Below are 24,359 nucleotides of genomic sequence, written 5' to 3'. Positions count from 1 at the left end.
CAAGAAGTGAGTAGGGTTCTGGGAATCATGGTTTTGCTGGGGATCATAGTTTTTAGGGTAACAGATTCTAATTACACATTAGGAGAGTGCCAGGCACACAGGCAAGTTCTGGCTAAGGAGGAGGTTTGTGAAAGGAACAGCCAGCCATATGTGGTTGGTGCCTTTTCTTTTTCTGACCCACATTTTAAAATTATTTAGTAAATACATATAAATTCAGACAGAGTCTCCAGAGAATTTTAATCTTAACAGAATCTATTGATCATTCCATCATGCTAACCTCTCATGCATACCTTCTTCATCCACACACTGTATTTTACCCCCATCTGTATATTACCTCGCACAGCTGTTTAGTGCCTGTCTCCCCAAACCTCTTTTCTCATCATGTGAGAGGCAAAAAGTCAAGACTTTCACTACCAAGAGAAAGGAAAAGGGGAGGGTGAGAGAATGAAGAATGGAATCATGGGAAAATATTTAAAAAAAATTTTTAATTTTAATAAAAAAAATAAAAGAATTTCACCACAATGAAGAGTTTTTTCCAACTGCCTATCTAGCTTAAGCTCAAAGCATACTGTGAAGAGACCTTAACTTCATGGACCTTCAGGGTCTGCTCTGGGTGCCCCATTATCTTGTGACTACTGCCCACCCAATAGGGCATAATAATGTTGTTATCTCTTAGTCTCAATTTCCTCAGGTTGAAAATAAGGAGATTCTGAAAGCAGACCATTTATCACTTGTTTACTTGGCTATATGATTTGGGGTTTGGGTTTAATAAGATTATTTGCTTATTAAAATGAACAATAAGGAAATATGTTTTATGTGATAATACATGTGAAAATAAAGAGGTTGGACTGAATGATCATTAAGATTCCTTCCAGCTCTCATATGTCATATTCTATGTTCCAAGATCCCTTCTAGTTATGACATTCTATGCTCTTTGTTCTGAGGTCCCTCCCAGCTAGAATATTTTTTGTTGAAATTTTTGATCAAAATGTTTTGTCTTGGGGGCAGCTCGGTGGCTTAGTGGATTGAGAGCCAGGCCTAGAGATGGGTGGTCCTAGGTTCAAATCTGACCCATTGCCTAGCCCATTTACTACTCTTCTGCCTTAGAACCAATACATAGTATTGATTCTAAGATGGAAGGTCAGGGTTTAAAAAAAAAAGTCTTGTCTCATTCTGAGGGACTTATGACGAGAATGCTATCCACCTCCAGAGAAAGAACTGTGGGAGTAAAAATGCAGGTGAAAACACATGACTTATCACTTGTTTATTGGTCTTATAAGATTAGTCACTTACAAACATGAACAATATGGAAAAAGTTTTGCGTGATAATTCATGTATAACCCAGATTGAGTTGCTTGCCAGCTCCGGGAGGGGGAAGGAAAGAAGGGAGTGAGACAATATGGAACATATAACTTCAGAAAACTCATGTGGAAACTTGTTATTAAACTTAAAATAAATAAATAAAAATGTTTTGTCTCTCCTATTTTTTTCTCCAAACCTCTCCTCCTCCCCATTCCAGCCTCTCCTTTATTCGGCATCTCAACCCTCTTGGGGATGCCTGTAGCTCCCCAAAGTGACAACTAGCTATTTGACAAACTGATCTATATTAATGGGAAAGGGTCACAGGATATCACTTTCTGCCTTCTACCCCCCACCAGATTACACAGGTACCCTAGAATATTAAAGTTAAAAGCATTCTTAGAAATTGTTCAATTGTCCCTGTGCCTTTTAAGGGTGAGAAGGAAACTGAGGGCAAAGGGAGGAAATGACTTGCCCAAGGTCACCTGGTTGTTTAGTTGAGTAACATCCTGGTTCTCAAACTCTTGGTCCTGGACTCTTTCCTGTTTGCTCTTGTATTGCCAAATAGGAACCACCTTTTTTCCCCCTGGTCTGACCCAAGCAAATTACTCTTATGATGGGAAAGGAAAAAGGAATCCATAGTCATAGGTCATCAGAGGCCAATGGCAGAGAGGAAGGAGGATATTTGGGACAGAAAATGCTTCTTATATCACATTGTTTAGGAGGCTTCCTATGTTGCTTATGTAGCATTCCCAGCTAAACCCCAAATCAAATTCAAGGACTGTGTTCCCTCAGGGAATGACTAGACTAATTCCAGGTTTAAGGTACTCTGTGGGTCTGCACTCCTCCAATAAAATATAACTTACTATTTTCCGCTGGTATGTTTATCTTTGCCACTAGAAGGGCTAGAATTTAAGGAATTTAGGAATACTTTGAAGGACCAAATTGTGTCGATTGGTAGCAGGATGAAATTTTGATTTCAAAGTAAAATGATACCATCTGCTTGTAACTATTTTGTATTTAAAATCAACACTGTGAATGAATGAATGAAGGAATGAATAAATAAATATCTAAAATCAATACTGTGTGCTATAAGAAATGACAAGTAAGATGATTTCAGAAAAAGCTGGAAAGATCTGCAGAAACTGATGCAGAGCAAAATAAGCAGAACCAAGAAAACATTGCACACAGTAACAACAATATTGGACAATGATTATCTAATGAAAACTTGGCTCCTCTCAGCAATGCAACAATCTGGGACAATCCTGACAGACGGGGATGATGATGGGGAATGCTATCTATCCACCTCCAGAGAAAGAACTGTTGGAGTCATTGTTCACATCAAATTATTTTTGGTTTTATTTTGGGGTTTTGGATATGTCTGAGTTTGCTCTTACAGCAATGACCAATATGGGAATGTGTTTTGCATGACAATAAAACCCCCCCAAAATAAAATTATATTATCATATATGTTATATGATAATATATAAGATAATAAAAAAATAAAAAATGTGTATTGATTCCAATTCCAAACAATAGGCAATAGGGATTATGTGACTTGCCCAGGGTCACTTAGCTAGGAAGCATCTGAGGTCGGATTTGAACCCAGGACCTCTTGTCCCTGGGCCTGACTCTCAATCCACTGAGCCAGAAGAAGGGCCACATACATAAAATATGCTTGACACCCTTAGGGAACATACTATAGCTTAGGCAACTCACATCTTTGATAACACAGTGCCCTATATCTCATGGTGTCCCCATATTGCTCCCCTTGGATCTAGGATCTCTACTTGGTAGGCCTGGGCTAGTTCCTCTACTAAAGGTCTAATTCCAACAGTCAGAAAGGACTCTCTTCTTTAATTTCAGAGACCAAAAACCTTGGAGCTATCTCCTGCCTTGAGGGTCTGTATCTGCTCGCTGTTATCTTATCTATCTCTTAGGCAAATAGTTGATGATGGTTAAGGGAAGAAGAAAGAAATCTCAGAGGCAAGGAATGATTCCTTCTCAAAAGCTAAGTTCTTCTTCCATGGTTCTCTGTCTGCTCTGTTGCCAAAAGTGACAATCTTCAGAGTTATTGCTGGTCTCAACTGCCCATTGGCCCCATAGAGAGTATTTTCCTTTTTTTTTAAATTTTAAACATTATTTTATTTGGTCATTTCCAAACATTATTCACTGGAAACAAAGATCATTCTCTTTTCCTCCCCTCCCCCCCTCCCACCACCTTTCCCTCTCCCATAGCCGACACACGATTCCACTGGTTATCACATGTGTTCTTGACCCGAACCCATTTCCCTGTTGTTGGAATTTGCATTATAGTGTTCATTTAGAGTCTCTCCTCAGTCATATCCCCTCCACCTCTGTAGTCAAGCAGTTGCTTTTTTCATCGGTGTATTTACTCCCACAGTTTATTCTCTGCTTGTGGATAGTATTTTTTAGATCCCTGCAGATTGTTCAGGGAAATTGCACTGATACTAATGGAGAAGTCCATCACCTTCGATTGTACCACACTGTATCAGTCTCTGTGTATAATGTTTTCCTGGTTCTGCTCCTTTCGCTCTGCATCACTTCCTGGAGGTTGTTCCAGTCTCCATGGAATTCCTCTACTTTATTATTCCTTTTAGCACAATAGTATTCCATCATCAGCATATACTACAATTTGTTCAGCAATTCCCCAATTGAAGGGCATCCCCTCATTTTCCAATTTTTGGCCACCACAAAGAGTGCAGCTATGAATATTCTTGTACAAGTCTTTTTCCTTATTATCCCTTTGGGGTACAAACCCAGCAGTGCAATAGCTGGATCAAAGGGCAGTCTTTTATCACCCTTTGGGCATAGTTCCAAATTGCCCTCCAGAATGGTTGGATCAATTCACAACTCCACCAGCAATGAATTAATGTCCCTACTTTGCCACATCACCTCCAGCATTCATTACTTTCCTTTGCTGTCATGTTAGCCAATGTGCTAGGTGTGAGGTGATACCCGAGTTGTTTTGATTTGCATCTCTCTGATTATAAGAGATATAGAGCACTTTTTCATGTGCTTATTAATAGTTTTGATTTCTCTGGCTGAGAACTGCCTGTTCATGTCCCTTGCCCATTTATCAATTGGAGAATGGCTTGATTTTTTGTACAATTGATTTAGTTCTTTATAGATTTGAGTAATTAAACCTTTGTCAGAGGTTTTTATGAAGATTGTTTCCCAATTTGTTGCTACCCTTCTGATTTTGGTTACATTGGTTTTGTTTGTAGAAAAACTTTTTAATTTGATGTAATCCAGATTATTTATTTTGCATTTTGTAACTCTTTCTAATTCTTGCTTGGTTTTGAAGTCTTTCCCTTCCCAAGGTCTGACATGTATGCTATTCTGTGTTCGCCTAATTTTCTTATAGTTTCCTTCTTTATGTTCAAGTCATTCACCCATTTTGAATTTATCTTGGTGTAGGGTGTGAGGTGTTGATCTAAACCTAATCTTTCCCACACTGTCCTCCAATTTTCCCAGCAGTTTTTATGAAAGAGTGGATTTTTGTCCCAAAAGCTGGGATCTTTGGGTTTGTCATATACTGTCTTACTGAGGTTGCTTGCCCCCAGTCTATTTCACTGATCCTCCTTTCTGTCTCTTAGCCAGTACCAAATTGTTTTGATGTCCGCTGCTTTATAATATAGTCTGAGATCTGGGACTGCAAGACCCCCTTCCTTTGTATTTTTTTTTCATTATTTCCCTGGATATCCTTGATCTTTTGTTCTTCCAAATGAACTTTGTTATGTTTTTTTTCTAAATCAGTAAAAAAATTTTTTTGGAAGTTCCATGGGTATGGCACTAAATAGATAGATGAGTTTGGGTAGGATGGTCATTTTTATTATATTGGCTCGTCCTACCCATGAGCAGTTAATGTTCTTCCAATTGCTCAAGTCTAGTTTTAGTTGTGTGGAAAGTGTTTTGTAGTTGTGTTCATATAGATCCTGTGTTTGTCTCGGGAGATAGATTCCTAAGTATTTTATTTTGTCTAAGGTAATTTTGAATGGGATTTCTCTTTCTAGTTCTTGCTGCTGAGATGTGTTGGAATTATATAGAAATGCTGATGACTTATGTGGGTTTATTTTGTATCCTGCAACTTTGCTAAAGTTGTTGATTATTTCGCTTAGCTTTTTGGTTGAATCTCTAGGATTCTTTAAGTAGACCATCATGTCATCTGCAAAGAGCAATAATTTGGTCTCCTCCTTGCCTATTTTGATGCCTTCAATTTCTTTTTCTTCTCTAATTGCTTCTGCTAGTGTTTCTAATACAATGTCAAATAATAGAGGTGATAATGGGCATCCTTGTTTCACTCCTGACCTTAATGGGAATGGATTTAGTTTATCCCCATTGCAGATGATATTAGTTGATGGCTTTAGATATATACTGTTTATTATTTTTAGGAATGACCCTTCTATTCCTATGCTTTCTAGTGTTTTAGTAGGAATGGGTGTTGTATTTTATCAAAGGCTTTTTCTGCATCTATTGAGATAATCATGTGGTTCTTGTTGGTTTGCTTGTTGATCTGGTCGATTATGTGGATGGTTTTCCTAATGTTGAACCAGCCCTGCATCCCTGGTATAAATCCTACTTGATCATGGTGGATGACCCTTCTGATCACTTGCTGGAGTCTTTTGATAGTATCCTATTTAAGATTTTTGCATCTATATTCATTAGGGACATTGGTCTATAGTTTTCTTTCTGTTTTTGACCTGCCTGGTTTTGGAATCAGTACCTTGTTTGTGTCATAAAAGGAGTTTGGTAGAACTCCCTCTTTGCTTATTATGTCAAATAGTTTGTATAGTATTGGAGTTAGCTGTTCTTTGAATGTTTGATAGAATTCACTGGTGAATCCTTCAGGCCCTGGGGATTTTTTCTTAGGAAGTTCTTTGATGGCCTCTTGGATTTCTTTTTCTGATATGGGATTATTTAAGAAAACTATTTCTTCTTCTGTTAGTCTAGGCAATTTATATTTTGTATTTTCCATTTTTTAAAGGGCCACCAAAGATATGGTGGTCAGCTAGCCAATGGTGGCCTATGGTCTACTAGCTAGCCAATGGTCAACTGCTCTCAAATTCTACCAATTATGTTTGGACAACTTCTTTATACTTCATAAAGAAAAACCAAGTATAAGCCCTTTGCACTTTGTTTAAGACTGTAGCACCTTTTTTTTTCTGTTCATCTGACCCCTGAACTTCTGCAATTATATCAGCTGTAGAAAATCAACAGGTGGCTCAGTGGACAGAATGCCAGGCTAGAGTCAGGAAGACTCCTCTTTCTGAATTCAAATCTGGCTTCAGACATTTATTAGCTGTGTGACCCTGGGAAAATCACTTAACTCTGTTTGACTCGGTTTCCTCAACTGGAAAATGAACTGGAGAAGGATATGACAAATCACGCTGTTATTGTTGCCAAGAAGACCCCAGGTGAGGTTACAAAGAGTGAGAGAGGACTGAATTGACTGAATAACAAAGAAAACCAATTGATAAAATTTCCAGAAGTATATTGATCTGCTGAATAAGAAGAAAAACCATATGTAACTCTAATTTTGCAATGCTTTTTCCATATCTCTTTTGTATTAAGAAGTGCTGCGACCATTATGTTTCCTTTAGGCAGACTTGTCTATGGCAGACATAGTTCTATGGATAAACTACCACCTTCCTCATTTCTCCTTCTGCCCAGTACAAAGAAAAATGGGCCTCCACATTTCTCCCAGATCATTTGCCTTCCTGCAACAGAACAGGAACCACAGAGAGCTTAGAATCCAGGCTCTTTGTCCGCAGACCTTTGGTGTGGATTCAGGATCTTTTGTCAGATTTTTCCTCACCTTGGAATGGAGCAAGCCACCTGGTCAACCAACACCCTAAGAATCTGCTTAGCTGTCCCTTTTTCCTTTGCTCCCAGAATGAGGAATCCCCTGAGGCAGGAGACTAGCCAGGGATACAGAGAGACTGTATTCCTACCCTTCACCAGCCTTGAACTCTGTTAGCTCCCCAGCAGAGAGGAGGATGTAGGCACATCAGTGTACTAGCTGCTTAGCTTCTGCCTCAATGCCCTGCTCACTCCAGTTCCAACCCTGGCCCCACTCAGCCCCAATTCCAAGAATTCACATTCCTTTCAGTGTTTTTCTCTGATCCCAATAGGCATGTGGTTGGCTGGGTCACCTAGGTCAGTGTCAGGTTGCTTGACACTAAAGAGACCCAGTGAGTTAAAAGATGTGCCAGATGTTTGTGCAAAACGATGGGGAAAATTCTTAGTTTCCAGGGAGGGAAACCAATCTCACCCCACTGAGGACAATTTGAGAAGCCACGGGCCTGGACCACTGTATGAGGAACAAAGATTGAGGAGATAAGCTATGGCCAGATTTGGGGTTAAAAGCCCTGGATTTGAATTCTGGGTCTTCATCACTATAGAATGTAGTTAGAGCTGGTAATGACCTTTTGAGACTGATTACTTCCTCTTTTTTTTTTGTCCTGTTTGTTAGGAGGGGAACGGGAGAAGCCAGGTTGGCGAATGCCCCGTTGATCAGCCCATTGGTTAGAAGGCCATATCCCGGATCAAGGCTCCATCCCTTTCAAAATGCTAGATGCATCAGTTGCTATAATCCTATAACCAGGACTAGCATGTTACATAGCTGGTATATACATGGTACTTTACACTTTCAAAGTGTTTTATATGCTATTTCATTTGTTTCTTACAGCAAATTTGGGAGATAGGTGCTATTATTACTTTCCATTTTACCACTGAAAAAAACTTAGGCTGAGAGAGATAAGTGACTTGGACAAGGTCAAACAACTAATAAGGATTTGGACTTAGGTTTTCCTGATTCCAAGTCCAGATTTCTAGTCATTGTGCCACCTTGCAGCTATATTAGTTCTAGGTATTAGAGGGTGAATTGGAACAGAAAGAGAGGGATGTGTGAACAGAACACTCAGGAAGTAATCAACACAGAAGAAATTGGGGGGAAATTCTTTATAGCAAAGGTCCCTAATAAAGGCCTCATTTCTCAAATACATAGAGAACTGAGTCAAATTTATGAGAACACAAAGCATCCTCCAATTGATAAATGGTCAAAGGATATGAACAGGTAATTCTCAGAGGAAGAAATTAAAACTGTCTATAGTAGTACAAGTAAATGTTCCAAATTGCTATTGATTAAAGAAATGCAAAGTAAAACAACTCTGCGATACTACCTCACACCTACTAGATTAGCCAACATGACCAAAAAGGAAAATGATAAATATTGGAAGGGTTGTGAGGAAATTGGGATACTAATAACATATTGTTGGTGGAACTTTGAACTGACACAACCATTATTCTGGAGAACAATACTTAATATTCTGGAGAACCATACTTAAAGGGCCATAAAACCGCATACCTTTTGATCCAGCAATGCCACTACTCATTCTGTATTCCAAAGAGATCAGAGTAAGGGGATGTGAAAGTTAAATAAAAAACTTCAGGTTCTTAGTTTCCACAGAGTTTATTAATATTACTTGAATGAAGAAGGCAGATAGAGCTTAAAGCCTATTTCTAATCTAATTCTGACCACGTATGCCTCCACATGGCTATCTATCTCAGCCATGGTGCTCCACTGCCATCATCCAAGTGAATAGAGTGAGAAGATTTTCTGGCACCCCTTTTATTTCTTTCTTTTGGCCCGAATCATACCTTTAGTTCCAGGTCATGTCCCTAGGACTCTTCACCTGTGACCTCTCTTTGGAGCATTCACCTGAAACCCAGTTACACAGTGCAGGGACACAGGTTGAAAGATCCCAGGAGAAGGGGGTTCCCTTTACACAGGGAAAAGGACCTACTTGTACCAAAATATTTTTGGCAGTTCTTTTTGTACTGGCAAAGATTTGGAAACTGATAGTTTGTCCATCTATTGGGAAATGACTGAACAAGTTGTGGAATATGGTTATAATGGAATACTATTGTGCCATAGGAAATAATGAACAGAATGAGTTCAGAAAATCCTGGAAAGACTTATATGAATTTATGCAAAGTGAGGTGAGCAAAACCAGTACAACAATGTATATGGTAACAGAAATATTAAACAATGATCAACTGTGAAGGATTAAACTATCATCAGCAAATCAAAGTTCCAAGATAACCACGAGGGATTCATGATGAAAACGTTATCGACCAAAAATGTTGGAATCTGAATGCAGATTAAAGCTTGTCATTTTTTGCTTTATTTCTTTCACAAGTTTTTTTGTATGTGTGATGTCTTCTTTCATGGCATAAGGAATATGGAAATATGTATCACATGAAAGCATTGTTATAAGCTATATCTGATTATTTATTATTTACCACATCAGGATGGGAGGAAGGGAGGAAAGGAGAGGATCTGAATGATAAAATGTCAGAAAACAATTGTCAAAAGTTATCTACATGTATTTAGGAATCTATTTACCAAGACAAACACAGGAATTATATGAACACAACTACAAAACATTTTCCACACCATTAAAACTAGATCTAAATAATTGGAAAAACATGAATTGCTCAAAGGTAGGGCAAGCTAATGTAATAAAAATGACAATCCTACCCAAATGGATTTATTTATTCCGTGCCATACCTATTAAACTACCAAGAAACGTTTTTTTATTGAATTAGAAAAACAATATAACAAAAGATCAAGAATATCAAGGGAACTAATGAAAAAAATATGAAGGATGGGGGCCTAGTAGTATCAGATCTTAAACTGTACTTTAAAGCAGTGGTCATCAAAGCAATAGGATGAACATTACAAATTTTGTCTAGTCATAGTGGATCAACCGGCCAAATGACTGGAAGCATTTCCTACTGCCTGAGCCACAGAAGCTTTTGTTGCCAAGGTACTCTTAAAAGATAGTACTATTGTGCTAAAAGGAATAATAAAGTGGAGAAGTTCCATGGAGACTGGAACAACCTCCAGGAAGTGATGCAGAGTGAGAGGAGCAGAACCAGGAGAACATTGTACACAGAGACTGATACACTGTGGTATAATCGAACGTAATGGACTTCTCCATTAGTGGCGGTGTATTGAACAACTTGCAGGGATCCAGGAGAAAAAAAACACCATTCATAAGCAAAGGATAAACTATGGGAGTGGAAACACCGAGAAAAAGCAACTGCCTGAATACAGAGGTTGAGGGGACATGACAGAGGACAGACTCTAAATGAACACTCTAGTGCAAATACTATCAACAAAGCAATGGGTTCAAATCAAGAAAACATCTAATGCCCAGTGGACTTACGCGTCGGCTATGGGGGGTGGGGGGGAGGAAAAGAAAATGATCTTTAACGAATAATGCTTGGAAATGATCAAATAAAATATATTTAAAAAAAAAAAGAATGATATGGTCAGTCAACAACAAAAACAACCTTTTGGGTGAAAGTTTTCCTCTGTTTTTAACATTCCATCATGCTGCCTTTAAAGCCAAGATCTTTTGAATCTCAGCTCTACATCAACACAATAGTACAGAAACAGTACAGAAAGTTGGTTCAAAATGAAAAAAAAAAAGAATGGCTACCATCTTGGCTCCTCTATCCCTGAGAGTGAAGGTAAAAACAGGCCAGGGAAACATACTTCCCTTTTACTCAGAAAATCTAGTCTTTTTTTTCTCTTTTGTAGTATGGCAACTTCCTGTAGTCCTGCCTGCCAATTGGTAAGTGCAATATTACTGCATTTGTCCTACAGATTTGTGGGACAAAAATTACTTTAATTGAACCCTTATTTAAGAACCTATTATGAATTTAGTCTTGTTTACTCAGAAATTTTTATATACATAAATTTTGATATTTTGATTCTGATTCTGAATTTTTTCTTTTCTTCAAAAGTTTAATTTTTTCTTCTATTTGTATTTCTTTTTTATGATTTTGGTTTTCTTTTGACATAATTTATATACCCCATAACTCAACCATGTATCCCAAGTTGATTTGGGTGTTGGTCAACACCCTCCTTGGGGGGGGGGGATTATATAATTTTCATAAAATCCAAGATTTAAATTTTTCTGAGAAAAAAATTTCATGAAAAGAAGCTTGTTAACTCCTTGAATCAAGAAAGTGAACTGTTTGGAGAAAGTGCCATAAAGAAATCTCCATTGCATCAGAAGATCCAGAATGAATTTTGGGATGCAATTGATTTAACTGAAGGAGGTTGAACGCAGTTATTCTGAATGTAAACTCTTATGCCAAAGGGGACTACCCTCTAATTGATTTTTTGTCAATGCTCCTAGAAAACATTGGTTTTTCTCTTTCTTTCTCTCTCTCTTCTAGTTCCCTCTTATCTCTAACTATTGTAGTTTCCTCTTAGAAAGTACAATATTGTATGCACCTTTAGTAAGAAGATTTTTAGAAGTATAAGAGAGTTACGTTTAAATGATCCATTGGGGAGACTGGTCTCCCAAAGGATCACAGGGAGATTTGTGAAGATGGGATTGACTCTCCCCTTGCCTACTTTTAAATTTAATCAACCAAAAGTGTAAACACTGCTACTTAACACTAAGTAGGGGAGGTTCACAAATCACTGACTAAAGTGAGTAACACCTCCAGAAAAGATTTATTGCCCCTTAGGCAGTGTTAAGCAAATTTAAAGACTGCAATTGGTCCCTGTAAAGTGGAGGAAGGGACAGGAAGTGATGTAAAGAAAGATCCATTAAAATGGCCTAAACTTCCTGTCAGAAGGTTTTTGGTCTATGGTCTTCAGCCTGAATCTTCAGTGTGAAGGACCTAGGGCTGGTGACTTGACCTGCTTCTGATAAGACTGCACTTGGATCTTCTCCCTTTGGACTTTGGATTGGGTGAGTGAAAAAGGCTTACCTGGCTTCTGGAGAGATTAGCACTGGAGAGGCCTCCCTTTTAGAGGAGGCCATGTGGGTAAAACCCTTGATTAATTCATCACTAGACCCTCTGGCTGGGATTAACAAGCCCTGCCAGAGTGGAGCCAGGTGCTGGAGCAAATACTTAGTGTGTTAAGGCAGATATCTTCTCTACCCTCCTTTTACATTTCTCTACTTTCACTTTCTCTCTTTTTGTAAATAAAGCTGCTAAAAAGTCATTTTGACTTGAGCTGTATTAATTTTTAATTAATTAATTAATGATTAAATTAATCAGCAACCACATTCTCTTTATTTAGTCCAATTATAAATTTAATCCCTAAATGGCTAAGAGACAGAAGGGAGGATCAATGGAATAGATTTGGAGTAAATGTCTTTGGCAAGATAGTATACTATAAACCCAAAGAACCCAGCTTTTGGGACAAGAACCCACTGTTTGACAAAAACTGCTGGGAAAATTGGAAAATGGTATGGGAGAGATTAGATTTAGATCAACATCTCACATCCTACACCAAAATAAACTCAGAATGGGTGAATGACTTGAATATAAAGGAAACTATAAGTAAATTAGGTGAACATGGACTAGTATACCTGTCAGGTATAGGGGAAAGGAAAGAATTTAAGACCCAGCAAGAGATAGAGATTATTATAAAATGTAAAATGAATAATTTTGATTACATTAAATTAAAAAGGATTTGTGCAAACAAAACCAATGCAACCAACATTAGAAGGGAAGCAACAAATTGGGGGGAAAATCTTCATAACAAAAACCCCTGACAAAGGTCTACTTACTCAAATTTATAAGGAGCTAAATCAATAAACCCTTCGATTGGGGAATGGCTGAACAAATTGTGGTATCTGTTGATGATGGAATACTATTGTGCTCAAAGGAATAATAAACTGGAGGAATTCCATGTGAACTAGAACAACCTCCAGGAACTGAGGCAGAACAAAAGGAGAACACTATACATAGAGACAAATACACTGTGGCACAATTGAACCTAATGGACTTCTCTACTAGCAGCAATGCAATGATCCAGGACAATTCAGAGGAACTTAGTAGAAAGAATGCTATCCACATCCAGAGGAAAAACTGTGGGAGTAGAAACACAGAAGAAAAACAACTGCTTGATCACATGGGTTGATGTGGATGGAATTGGGGATGTAAACTCTAAATGATCACTCTGGTACAAATATTAATAATATGAAAATAAGTTTTGATCAATGATACATTTAAAACTCAGTGGAATTGCTAGTTGGCTACAGAAGCAGGGAGAGAAGAAGGGAGGGAAAGAACTTGAATCATGGGACCATGGGAAAAATATTCTTAATTAATTTTTTAAAATTGTCTATATGTAACTGGAAAAACATTTTTTTAAGTTAAAAAAAAAAAGAAGAAAGCAAAATTGAACAGCCAGTGTTTTCTGATGGCAGGAAGCAGAAACGGATTTGCTGCTTAGATACCAGAGAGGAAGACAATTAATTGGTGCCTTTCCTCTTGGCTCAGACTTTCAAGGATGACTTTGAGGGGGAGCCATCTCATCCAAACTAAACATAATCTGCATCATTGAGGTCACACAAGTACCTCTGGAATGCTTGGTTCTCATGACCTTTCAGTCTAAAATGCTGTGTCGGAAACAAGCAGGAGGTTCCAATTCCATCCCATATCTTTCTTTCAAGTGGGGGAATACATCTGCTCCTCTTGACCCCCATCCTCTCTCTCATCTGTCACTTTCTTCCCAGAATTCTCTACAAATCAATCCCAGGCAGTTACACATACATCCTCACAAAATTTCCCTCCACAACATTTAGAGCAATGCATTAATTTAACAGCTACTTATTCATCACTTACATACAATGTGCAAGAAGAGAGTACTAATTAACTCCCTTCCTTCCTACTTCTCTTCATTTTCTTCCTTTGTTCTTTCCTTCCTTCTTTCCTTCCATTTTCTTCTTATTATTTTCTTTTTTCCCTCTCTTTCTTTCTTCTCCATCTTTCTATCCATCTGTCTATATCTATCTATCTATCTTATCTATCTCTCATTCTAGATGACATCATTCTATCTTGCCCAGCTTGGAAGTACAGCAGCAACTACTCATAGACTAGACCCCACTATTGGGGATCAGCTATATAAGCCACTCACTTAACCTCTTTCAAAGTCTGTTTTACCACCTTTAATATGGGGATAATAATTCTTGTACTATCTTTTTCAGGGGAGTATCTTGAGAAAAAGTGCTCTGTAATCCACAAGGTGATATGGAAATGGGACAGTTAGGTGACTCGGTGGATTGAGAGCCAGGCCTAGACATGAAAGGTTTTAGGTTCAAATCTGACCACAGATCCTTCCTAGCTGAGTGAGTCACTTGACCCCCATTGCCTAGACCTCACCACTCTTCCATCTTGAAACCAATTCACAGTATTGATGCTAAGACCTAAGATAAGGGTTTAGAAAAAAAAAAAGGAGAAGGTGTGGAAATTTGTATTAGAAGTAATGAGTTGGTGGCTGTGCATTGTAAAGTGATGTAGAATAAGCTATATAACATCTAAGACCAACCTGAAAATCATTACCTCTTTCTTAAGGACAATGTTGCTGTGGCATGAAAAATCAAAAAAGTAGAAGCAAACTTCATAGGAAGGAATTGAAAACAAAATGAAAAATATTCAAATCATGTCTTGCCTGTATATGGAACTTTGTTACACGATTTGCTTTGCTTAGGAAGGACAAAGCCAGAGATCGATCGGTCAGCAAGAGGGCAGCAAGAATGAAGCAATCAATGATGGGAGTTTTTGAGGACAGACAAAAAAATGCAAACCAAATTTGGGTCTCCTAGTCAAAAAAGTCTTTTTTTTTTTAACCCTTACCTTCCGTCTTGGAGTCAATACTGTGACTTGGCTCCAAGGCATAAGAGTGGTAAGGGCTAGGCAATGGGAATTAAATGACTTGCCCAGGGTCACACAGCTGGGAAGTATCTGAGGCCAGATTTGAACTTAGGACCTCCCATCTCTAGGCCTGGCTCTCAATCTGCTGAGCTACCCAGCTGCTCCCACAAAAAAAAGGCTTAAGTGTGGATATGGTCAAATCTATAAAATTGTGGGAAGAATTACTAAAGGAAAAGGTGTCATTTTTCATCATCTTGAAATACTAGGACTAAAAAGTATCCTTTCAAAGATAGAGGTCATTTTAGGAAAGCTTGAGTAATCCTTGGGAGTGGGTAGCAAACATTGGAATGTGATGATAAGGTGGCTTCGAGGTTCAAGGATGGACATGGGCCGATCCTCTTGAAGTTGCTTCAGCCAATAGCCATGTTTTCTCACAACAGCCTTTGGTGTTGCTCTTAGACAAAATACTGGGCTGGGTTGATCACTGATCTGATAAAGGATGGTATGTTTCATGTAATTGACGGAGAAGTGAGTGTTCTAGACAATTTAGCCTGTTGCATTCTTCACTCCTCGTGGTCCGTGCTTTGTAGTTCCCCCTGTGACAAGGAAATCACTTTAAATAATGAGTGTTTGAAATTATATCCAGGCTGAAGCTCACTTGCTCTGTGTGTCTGGGTGTGTGAGAAGGCATTTTCAGAGTAGTCCCTCTTGCAAATTAGTTGCACCTGTCTAAGCTTTTACCAGTATGGCCAGGCTAACCAAGGAATGGATTTCTATAAGGGAACTGGCCCCTAAGCTGCTGCTCTGTGCCCTTGTCTATATTTGGCTTCATTGTTAGTTACATGTGTGCTTAATGAAAACATAACGGTTCGCTTGTCTTAATCCTGCAATCTACATTCCATATGAGGGGAAATGTGAACTCTGATTGGTCCACAAATCTAACTTGGCACCCCTGTGAATGGACAGTTCTTTCTACCCAACTTTCCTGCCCCAGAGATGAATTAAGACCGAGTAAGTTTCTTTGTCCCTTTCCGTGCTGCTCAGTGGATAATAGCTAAACGTAACTTGGCCACAAAAATGATCCTTGAAAAACAGACGGGCTTACTTAATGAGCTAGATCTCCTTCCAGAGGATAGCTTTGGGAGTTTGTAACCTGTAGGCTGAACCCAGGTGCCATGTTTGGAGAGGAGGGAGGGGTGTTCTTTATAACAGGACTCCACTATGGCTTTTCCCAGGAGAAGCCAGGTGTTTTACACTAGGAAGAATTGGGAATCACTTTTGGAAGACTTTTTCTATGGACCACAAAGATTATGAAGGAAAAGAGTTTTTGCTAAGGACGTAATCTAGTTTGGTGAACCTCAACTGCGGATCTTCAGAATGATAGAGTGAACTTGCAGGTTAAAGGGATGCATTGGTGAAGTGGCACCACTTCTTTTTTTAACTGCTTTTAGTCCAAATCTAAAAATGTCATCTTTTGTCAAAAAGGTTCAGTCTGTTCCTTGCCTCACCCTTGTAAGCGTGTCAAAAACAATCCACAGTAAGTGCCATAAATATGAACTCCAAGGGAAAATGGTACAGTCCTAGTGAATAAGAATTGGAATCAAAAGGTTTTGCTGTCCTTATTAGAATGTTCTAAAAATGTCAAGGCAGTTGCTTGTGTCTAACTGTGAACAAATAAAAATTTATTGCTTTGCACTAAAAAAAATAAATTAAAAAAATAAAGTGATGTAGAAATAGCAGGTTTTGTTATCATTAGGTCATAGAAAAGGACTCCGTCTTGACTGATAAATGGGAGGTTGTGAAATAGTCTCTGGAAGACCCTGAAACTAAGGGTCTGTGAAGTCTACTGCTGAAGAAGAGGAGGCTATGAGGATGGTGGAAACTGCTCATTCGTCTATTGGTTAGATGAGGACATTTCCATCCTCATCTGAACCGTAGGGTGGAGACTTTGGAGAAATGAACTTTTTTTCTTTCCTGACATAGTTCTTAAAAAGTTACTTTACAGAAATCCTGCAGTAGCTGTTATTCCACTCTGAGTATGAAAATGCGACAACCGGGTTCCCCCCAACCTCCCCAACCCCTGGGCTGTCTGGGTAGGAATAAGCTGACTTTCTGTGGTCTTCTGGAATCTTTCTGCTACATCTTTTTTAACCCTTGTGCCAGAGACCCTCTGAGGCATAGATCATTACAGCTAGAAGAGACCTGATAAATACAGCCATAACTAGACCAGAGAGCCCAAGGCTTTGCTCCAGAAAATCAACACAAGGTAGAGCACTTTCCCCTCATAATCACCACCATCCCTGTGCCTCCCTTCTTTTTGCTGTTTTTCAGTCATTTTCAGTTGTATCTGACTCTTCTTGGCCCCACTTGGAGTTTTCTTTTTTTTTAAGTTTAATTAATTAATTAAGAATATTTTTCCATAGTTACATGAATCATGTTCTTTCCCTCCATTCCTCCCTCCTTCCTCCCATAGCCAACAAGTCCATTTGGGGTTTTCTTGGCAAAGATACTGGAGTGGTTGGCCATTTTCTTCTCCAGCTCATTTTACAGATAAGGAAACTGAGGTAAACAGGTTTAAGTGACTTGCCCATGGTCACACAGATAGGATGTGTCTGAGGGCAGATTTGGTAAGGTGAGTCTTCCTGACCTCAGGCCTGGCATTTTATCCTCTTGCACCACCCAACCGCTCTATCTCACCCTCTACCTCTAAGTGAATAATCTTCTACCAGGCCTGAACTATCAACCACTGGAGATCATCATGGCATCCCTCTCCTGGGGCTTGCCTTCACCCTAACTCCTAAGGGGCTCAGCTCAAACTATATGGCCACATCCTTTCCTTCTGCATTTGTATTTGGACTGCCTTCTAGACCATTACCATCTTCTTGCTCTCCCACAAATGAATTTGCTTTCAGGTACAAGAATTCAGAGTCTCAGCTCTGATATTTTATTTATTTATTTATATTTTAAATTTGGTCATTTTCAAACATTATTCCCTGGTTACAAAAATCATTTTCTATTTTCTATCAGCTCTGATATTTTAGCTAGGATATCAGAGGCGAAAGGATGGCCAGAACATAAAACAATAAAATGTCAAATCTAGGTGGAACCTTAGAATACTGAAAATAGAATGACAGAACTAGAAGGAACCTTCGAACAAAGAACATAGAAGAGACCAAGGTAAAAGTTCCATTGGCTACTCCATTTCTCAAGGAAGACAGTGACATCCAAAGGTGAAAGAATTGGCTCAGTGATGCAACAACTCAGTGGCAAAGGCATACCTGGACTCACTTTGTCGCTTCTTCCTCTGAGCCTTTTATAAAAGTCTGTTCATCGTCAAGTCCAACCACATTTGTAGTACATTCCTTATGTGCAATATCCTAAGGAGATACAGAAGAGAAGAGGATCTTCTTCCTGCCCCTGAATCATCCACCATTTGGTTGGGGTGGGAAGACACACACACACACACACACACACACACACACACACACACACACACACACACACTCACTCACGAGTGACTGAATGTGCTTTGTAAACCTCTAAATTCTACAAGTTATGAATTATTCTTATTATCAGGTGAATGCCAAAGCTCTATGGGTTTTGTGAGGCAGAGGGACAAAGAAGGTCCATGCCATTGGAGCTGAAAAGAGGAGAGAAATCCCTGTGGATTTAGTGGGGAAGGAGTCAAGAAGGGCTTCCTGAAGGAGATAGAATTTAACCAAGTAGATTTTTGGTAGTTAGAAATAAAGGAGAACTACATACGAAAGGAAAATATCAGAAAATGGTGGCAATTGGTATACAGAGGAGAGAACTGAAGGAATTGATGTCACAAGGCCTGGGTTCAGTTATTGACTGCTGTTTAATCTTTAGTAAATAATTTCCCTTCCCTGCCCACATACAAAATGAGGTCATTGGACTAGAGTGACCTCCCAAATCCCTTTCTGTTCCAACATTTATATGGCTCCTATTTTAAGATCCATCCCTTCGCGCTAGGGCATTCATTCTATACTATGCATTCCCAGGACTTCAGAGCCTCTGGAGTTCTGCATTTGCTCCTACAATGCCTGTTGGGTAAGTGAATGTACCTAGAAAGACATGCACGGCCAGCCCTGTGGCAATCTGTGACTTGGAGCAGTTCTGGAGGCACAGGAGCCCAGGGAGGTCACACCACCCATTATATGCTCCTGCTGCATGCTGAAATGTGTGAAACACTAGAGGCTGAGGCTATTCTGGTCTTGTTGACTTCTCCAATTTTTCTCTCTGAGGCAATGAGCTCAAGGAGGGTGGGGACTGAATCTTATTCATTTGTTGAGTAAGTTGGAAGCTTTCAGAGTATTTTTGCTCAAGTGCTTTGGGCCAATAAATGACTCAGTACAAGTTGTGTTCATTTTATTTTACACGAAGAGAGTGAGGGTCTTCCCCAGGACCACTTGGGTTGGGACACTGCAAGATGGAGTGGATCTCCTTTATACCCATGATCACACCCTGAGGCCCTGACTTAGGATGGGGGAAGGACCAGGAGAGAGCTTTAGGGTTCTCCTTCTGCATGCAAGAGGGTGGAGGGAGAGCAGAGGAGGTGTCCCCCCAAAATGGAACCAAGCCTGAGAGAGAAAATTTTGTTACAAGGTTTAGGTAGGATTAACAGGGGACAATATCTGAAAAGAGAGAAAGTCGGAAAAGTAGACAACCTAGAGCAGCAAATGTCTTGGGACTTAACTGACAGGTTTCTGGAGATGCTCTTTTGTTGGTTATTTGATTTTCTGGAATCACAGAGCAGGAAGGCATCTCAGAGATATCTCTGATGATCACTCAGTCTTGGATTGAAGACCCTGCCCCCTTCACTGATGGGGTGCTGTCTCCCTAGCTCCTGAAACCTCCATTGTGTATCTTGAGCTTTTCTTCTCATTGTTAGGAAGGTTTTCTTTAGATCACAACCATATCTACAAGCTACAATTCCTCTTCCTTCTCCATTACTTCTAGTTCTGCCCTCTGGGACCGAACATACCAAATCTAATCCTTATTCTATTTGGCAACCTTTCTAGGACTTGTCTATCAACTATATGGATAGAGCTTCTACCTGGAGTCAGAAAGACATCTTCCTGAGTTCAAATCCAGCCTCAGATACTTAATAACTGGGTGATCCATGGCAAGTCACTTAACCTTGTTTGCCTCAGTTTCCTCATCTGTAAAATGAGCTGGAGAACATGGCAAGCAATTCCAGTATCTTTGTCAAGAAAATCCCAAATGGGGTCCAAAAGAGTTGGACCAGACTAAACGCAACAATAACAGCTTGGAGCCTCCTTTTTACAGTTAACCCCTTCTCTCCCAGTAATCTATATAGTCCACCTAACAAATTATTATTCTAAGGTGATTTCCCCCTCTCCTCTCCTCCCCCAGAGAAAATTCCAAGAAGCCTCTATACTAAGAGAGACAATCTCTTCCCACCCACTTCCAACGTCCTCCACCAACCTTTACCGTATCCGAGAAGGGCATTAATCTTCAGATCTGGCATTCCTGGAAGGTTTCTTTGGGATCAATATAATATGGAGTCCTGAGTTACACATTAAACCAGTCTGAACTCTAAATAACAAGTCTCATTTCTGAAGTTTGCCCATAGAACGAACGCTATCATTCTTGAACTCTCCTTCAGCTCGAGCTCTTGCTTTGCCCCAGAATTCTTCTCTGTGGTTGAAGAAGTTGGGATCAGCCAGGAATTCTTCTGGTCCAGGAGTTATTCCATTGTTATGCTTCCTCCTAGAGTTTCTGCAGCAACCAGTTTGTTGCCAGAGGAACTCTGGCTGTTCCCCCTCTCCTGAAGCGATGTGGTGCCCTGGAAAGGTCACGGGACCACAGGGTTATGCGGACTGTCCCCTGAAGACCGGGGAGGGGGGGGAAGGGGGAGGGGAGAGGGGCTGTCTGGTCCTAACTGGCTTCTCTTTGGCCATTGCATCTTTGATTCCCACTAATCTGCCTGAGTTTTCCCTTTAGCCACCAAGTGGCACCCGCGAGCAAGACAGGCTGCGCCTTTAAGTCATCCCCAGTGGAGGATATTCAGAAGCCTTTGGGCTGAGCATTGTTTTGCTGGTCAAAGGGCTTTTTCCTCTCTGATGCTCCTCCTTTTGCTCTCATCTCTCTTCTTCTTCTTTTTTTTACCCTTACCTTCTGTCTTGGAATCAATACTGTGTATTGGCTCCAAGGCAGAAGAGCAGTAAGGGCTAGGCAATGGGGGTTAAGTGACTTGCCCAGGGTCACACAGCTGGGAAGTGTCTAGGACCTCCTGTCTCTAGGTCTGGCTCTCCATCCACTGAGCCACCCAGCTGCCCAGCTGCCCCCTCTCATCTCCTTTCTAAAAGACATCTACCACAGTTTGATCTGGGACCCCCAAGATAGAGGGAAGAAATCCTCGAGCCTGGGCTGCATCTGGCTCTCAGGGTTTGGGACTCCTAAAGAGTGTGTGAACCTAATGCGCACCTAGACTTCTCAGCCCTCCACCCTATCCATCCCTCGGGGGTGAACTGTCTTTGGATGGCGTCTCCAAACGTGACCACCAGGTGGAGCTGCTGCATAACTGGTATTAGCACTATCCCCAGCACAGGAAAGATGGTAGAGGGCTAAGAACCCAGAATATTTATTAGCCAACCCACCTACCTTCCTGCCTTCTCCTGTCTTAGTTCCCATCATTCTCTGGAATCTTCCTCCTTCAAGTCTAGAGCTCAGGTGCTCTCTCCTCTAGGAAGCCTTCATTCATTGGCTCACCAGGAATGTCCTTGTTATTGAGTCCCAAAGAATGGAACTGGGAGGTGGGGGGGGGGGGGAACCTTCAATGAAGGAGCATAGACTATTAGGACCAGAAGAAATGTTAGAACATAGAATTAACCAAAATCATAAGATTCACAGTCTCACAGATGATCCAGTGTAACCCACTGATTTTACAAATGAAGAAACTGAGGCACAAAGAAATAGTACATCACTTAAATATAATTTAATACATATTTATCAAGCATCTATTATGCAGAAGTTTAAAAAAACTCAATGGGGCAACTAGGTGCATCATTTTTAGAGAGTTGGGATGGAGATGGGAAGTCCTCGGTTCAAATCTGGCCTCAGACAGGTCCCACCTGTGTGACCCTGGGCAAGTCATTTGACCCCCATTGTCTATCCCTTACCACTCTTCTGCCTTGGAGCCAATATACAGAATTGACTCCAAGATGGAAGGTAAGGGTTTAGAAAAAAAAAAAAGTTAGTTCCTGTCATCCTATCCTCATTTTAGAGAGAAACTGAAAACCAGAGGTAGGAAATGACTTCCCCCAGGTCACACAGTAGATTATGGGACCAGGTTTCAAGATTCCAAATTCAACACTCTTTCTAGGACATCATGTTTATTTCTGTCCTCTGGGAGGAAGACTTTCATACAAGATGAATGTTTATGTTTTAGAGTTAGAACAAAGATTATTTCCAAGTATTGTCAGTATGTGATGAGCTGCCTTCAACTATCTTATGTAGGGATTTGATGGTTTCTTTTTTGTTTGTTTTCTGAGTGGCAAGAAATAAATCAAAGTTTACTTCAATTCTTCACAAACATACTTTTCAAATTTACTGCTATGTGTAAAATGATTTAGCATAAAATAATATTAATTTGACCTGTTTTTATTTTATTTTATTTTTTAAAACCCTTACCTTCCATCTTGGAATCAATACTGTGTATTGGTTCCAAGGCAGAAGAGTAGTAAGGGCTAGGCAATGGGGGTCAAGTGACTTGTCCAAGGTCACACAGCCAGGAAGTGTCTGAGATCCAATTTGAATACAGGACCTCTTGTCTCTAGGCCTGGTTCTCAATCCACTGAGCAACCCAGTTGCCCCCTGACCTGTTTTTAAATGGTAATGGTGGAGCTTTGTCCCTTGCTGCCTAGGCTTGGGAATCCTCTGAAATCTTGTGATACTGTGTGGAGGAGTGACTCCTGATTGGCTTCTAGGGCAGTGGAAGCAGAGATAAGAAAGGAAAGGTTCAGAGAAGAAAAGCAACTTATTTGCCTTTGCCATATAGTTAAAAAGTGAAATGTTGGAGCAATCATCTGGAAACTCAAAAAATGTTACCAAATGAAGAATTTGTTGTTGTTTAATTGTGTGACTAAATAATGACTAATAGTGACTTCATCTGGAATTTTTTTTTTTGGCAAAGAGACTAGAGTGGTTTGCCATTTCCTTCTCCAGCTCATTTTACAGATGAAGAAACTGAGGCAAACAAGGCTTAAGTGACTTGCCCAGGATCACAAAGCTAGTAAGTGTCTAAAACCAAATTTGAACTCAGGAAGATGAATCTTCCTTACTCTAGGCTCAGTGCTCTAACTACTGAACCACTGAAGAATTTGTAGGAGACCCTTTTTCAGTAAAAGGTAAGGTTCTCCCGAGTTCTTTCTGGGAGGGGCAGGAGAAAGGTAAGAGTTTCCTGAGTTAGCCATGGAGATTGCAGCACTTCAATTTTCTGAGAAAATAACCCGAGACGACTATTTCATCATCTTGATGATGTACATTTGTATTGCCCTCAACACCTTCATAGTCAGGGCAATTGGGAGGCCAGAGGAGTAATTTAGATTCATCTTTGACAGCTAACTCTAAGGTGCCCTAGAGCCTAGATATACAGGTGTGGCTATAAGAGCCCATATTCCTGGAAAAGAACTCCCCTAAACGCACTAATTTCTGCTCTTCTGGCCTGTGTATAAAATATCACACACACATACACACACACACAAACACACCCCCTTGCCTTTCTATGTATGTTTTTCAACCTATGCCTCTCTTAAACTATATCCTTCAAATGTCCTCCTTGCCTACCCCTAACTTTTTTCAACATTACCAGTGCTTCAAGGTCCCTTCCTTCCTTCCTCCCTCCCTCTCACCCTTTCTTTCCCTCCCTTCTTCCCTCCCTTCTAACATTTCTTTCTTTCTTTCTTTCTTTCTTTCTTTCTTTCTTTCTTTCTTTCTTTCTTTCTTTCTTTCTTTCTTTCTCTCTCTCTCTCTCTCTTTCTTTCTCTTTCTTTCTTTCTTTCTTTCTTTCTTTCTTTCTTTCTTTCTTTCTTTCTTTCTTTCTTTCTTTCTTTCTTTCTTTCTTTCTTTCTTTCTTTCTTTCTTTCTTTCTTTCTTTCTTTCTTTCTTTCTTTCTTTCTTTTCTTTCTTTCTTTCTCTTTCTTTCCTTCCTTCCTTTCTTCCTCCCTCCCTCCCTCCCTCCTCCCTCCCTCCCTCCCTCTCTCCCTTCCTTCCTTCCTTCCTTCCTTCCTTCCTTCCTTCCTTCCTTCCTTCCTTCCTTCCTTCCTTCCTTCCTTCCTTCCTTCCTTCCTTCCTTC

General features: G+C 39.9%; 1 protein-coding gene across 8 annotated transcripts in view; it reads right to left on the bottom strand.

Moving 5' to 3' along the window:
- The window catches only part of ACKR2 (atypical chemokine receptor 2), a 58,060-nt gene extending 37,166 nt beyond the window's left edge, over positions 1–20,894 (bottom strand). For 2 of the 8 annotated variants that reach the window (XM_016424358.2, XM_056805106.1), the window contains exons 1-2: positions 20,488–20,888; positions 18,297–18,395 (exon numbers count right to left, since the gene is read on the bottom strand). The gene's annotated coding sequence lies outside the window, so the exon portion shown is untranslated. Of the gene's footprint in view, positions 1–9,598; positions 15,615–18,296; positions 18,396–20,487 lie in introns of those variants that run through there. The other 6 variants (XM_016424361.2, XM_056805110.1, XR_008913482.1 and 3 more) reach the window with 5 other exon arrangements.
- Between the last annotated feature and the right edge of the window lie 3,465 nt (positions 20,895–24,359).

Source organism: Monodelphis domestica, chromosome 7 (assembly GCF_027887165.1).
Source record: "Monodelphis domestica isolate mMonDom1 chromosome 7, mMonDom1.pri, whole genome shotgun sequence".
NCBI classification, from domain to species: Eukaryota; Metazoa; Chordata; class Mammalia; order Didelphimorphia; family Didelphidae; genus Monodelphis; species Monodelphis domestica.
The sequence above is the reverse complement of the archived record's forward strand: the minus strand, read 5'-3'. Positions and strand labels throughout refer to the sequence as shown.